The following is a 3,056-nucleotide window of genomic DNA, read 5'->3' as shown; positions in this document are numbered from 1 at the left end:
CATATGATTTTACAGAATCTCATGAAAAAGGATCCGAGGGTTTTAATAGATAAGTCGAAATTATGTTTTAATAGTCAATATGGGGGGGGGGGGCAGCTGGGTAGCTCAGTGGATTGGGAGCCAGGCCTAGAGATGGGAGATCCTAGGTTCAAATCTGGCCTCAGACACTTCCCAGCTGTGTGACCCTGGGCAAGTCACTTGACCCCCATTGCCTACCCTTACCACTACACAGTATTAACTCCAAGACAGAAGATAACGGTTTAAAAAAAAATAGTCAATATGGGAAAGGAGGGACTAATGGTGTCCTAGGCTACATTAATAAAAGTATAGGATGATACTGTTCTTGACCTTGGTCAGACTACATCTGAATAAATGTGTTCAGTTCTAGGCACCAGAGTTTAGATTATGTACTGGCAAACTGGAACAAGTTCAGGTGAGATAACAAGGATTATAGAGGAAGAGGATATTTTAAAGGACCTAAGGTCAAAACTAGGAACACTTAAACACACTTTATTTGTCCCTCTTAACTGACCAATCGGTAAGACTTGCCTTTAGAATAACTTATTTTTAGCATATTTTGAACATGAACATGTGAAAAAGATCCATAGAAATTATCCTTATTACTCAATATAAAGTATTTCTTCCTTTCTTTCTTTTTTCTTTTCTTTTCTTTATTTTAAATTTTATTGTATTCTTAGTAACCACCAATAAAAAACATTCAACTAGAATGCATACAAAAGGTTACAAGCAAGACCACAAGGTCCATATAGTTTACAATTTATTTAAAAATATATAAATTATGTATGCATGCCAATATAAAACAACTCCGATGTACCACCTCACACCTAGCAGATTGGCTAATATGGCAGCAAAGAAAAGTGATAAATGTTGGATGGGAGGTGACAAAATTAGGACACTAATACACTGCTGGTGGGGTTGTGAATTCGTCCAACCATTCTGGAAGGCAATTTGGAACTATGCCCAAAGAGCTCTAAAAGACTGCCTGCCCTTTGATCCAGCCATATCACTGCTGGGTTTATGCCTCGAAGAGATAATAAGGAATAAGACTTGTATAAAAATATTTATAGCTGTACTCTTTGTGGTGGCAAAAAACAGAAAAATGAAGGGGTATTCATTGATTGGGGAATGGCTGAATAAACTGGGGTGTCTGTTGGTGATGGAATACTATTGTGCTGAAAGGAATAATGAATTGGAGGAAATCCATGTGAACTGGAAAGACCTCCAGGAATTGATGCAAAGTGAAAGGAGCAGAATCAGGAGAACATTGTACACAGAGACTGATATATTATGACACAATTGAATGTAATGGACTTCTCTACAAGCAGCAATACAATGATTCTGGACAATCTGAGGGACTTATGAGAAAAAAGAATGCTATACACATCCAGAGAAAGCACTTTGGGAACAGAAATGCAGAAGAAAAGCATATAATCAATCATGTAGGTCTATACAGTTATGATTAAGGATGTTAAAGGATCTCTCTGTTGCAAATATGAATAATATGTAAATAGGTTTTAAACAAAAATGATACAGGCATAACCCAGTGGAATTGCTTGTCACCTCTGGAAGGGGGGGAGGATAGAAGGAGGGGAGGGAGGATTCATGAATCATATAACCATGGAAAAAATATTCTAAAGAAAAAAAAGAAAAAAAAAACATTTTTCATCAGTTCTTAATAGCACCAAAACCTTCAAATACATCCATATACCATAATTTGTTCATGTATTGCTTAATTAATGGACACAGTCTTAATTTCTAGGACCCATCCTGTTTAAATGATTCACAAACCAGATATGGGCTGCATTTAGCTTACTCCCTAGTCCGTAGTATTTCCTGCTATGCTATCATTTTTCTTCTTTGAGGCCATGGTAGGGTTGTAATTTGTGGTCTGTCTAAATCTAAATGAAGCAGGCCATCTCATTCTCTTTTTCTAACTTCTTTGAAAATGTCCCACTTTTCATGTTTCTTGGAAAGAATTATTACTAAAAACATTTTTCCTCCAACAACTCCTGATGGCTCTACACTATAAAAAGGAATCAGAAAAAGACTTTTAGGTGAGATTTGCATAGCAAAATGATTCATTAAGTCCAAACTCTCAAAAATAGCCTATTAATAGTGTAACTTTTAAAAATTAGTATTTGATAGATTCATTCATGTTGCAGGGATAGGATTGACTAACACTAACTTCACTTTAACTGAAACTAACTAAACAAAGATGATTTTAGGCTAAGAACCATTAATTCAAACATCAATAGCCCTTCATTCAGGAAAACAATACAAACCGCATGTAGACAGGTGGATAAATGAATTTACATCCTAAGAATTTTGTTCCTTAACTGGTCACATATCAAACGGTCTAGATTTCTAAAGAAACTTTAAATATTCGAAATTCATACTGGTATGACTCCAATATCTATTCAAATGTCAATATGCTGATTCACTTTTTCTTTCCTTTGACATACCTCTCCTATTTGGAATCAATGAACACTGAAACTCCCTCCAGGAGAAACATTTAGTCCAATACATATATTACTTTCTGGGACTGGTCTATGTTGTTTTGATTTTTTTGGTATTTAATCAGTTATTCAGTTCCTTCAGGGTAAATTCCTAAATTGTTGTCAAAGTGGCTAACATAATTGCACTATCAGAATCACAGTGGGAGTATATTAGTTGCACAGGTAAACAATGTACAAGTAAAGTTGAGAGAACTATATTCATTTTTAGTATGTTATAAAAAAGCATTTTGAGATGGAAATTAAAAACTAAAAAGTGAAGAGACAAACTTGAATAGAATAAATAGTACTTATTGATGATTAGTGAGAAATGAAATGAGTAGTTAGCTTGGGACAAGATAATTGAGACCCTAGGAGGCTTAATAGAACCACCTTAACTTGATAAAATGGGATGTAGGAAACTAATAAAGAATTTTAAATGAGAAAGTTATAAGAAAAAATAAGGAAAACTATCCCTGTAATTGTAAACAGGTGATTATAAGAAATATAAAAATGAAAAATTAATCAAGACTAGTCAAAATA

This window comes from Gracilinanus agilis, chromosome 6, assembly GCF_016433145.1.
Source record: "Gracilinanus agilis isolate LMUSP501 chromosome 6, AgileGrace, whole genome shotgun sequence".
Lineage (NCBI taxonomy): Eukaryota > Metazoa > Chordata > Mammalia > Didelphimorphia > Didelphidae > Gracilinanus > Gracilinanus agilis.
Note: the sequence above shows the minus strand (reverse complement) of the source record.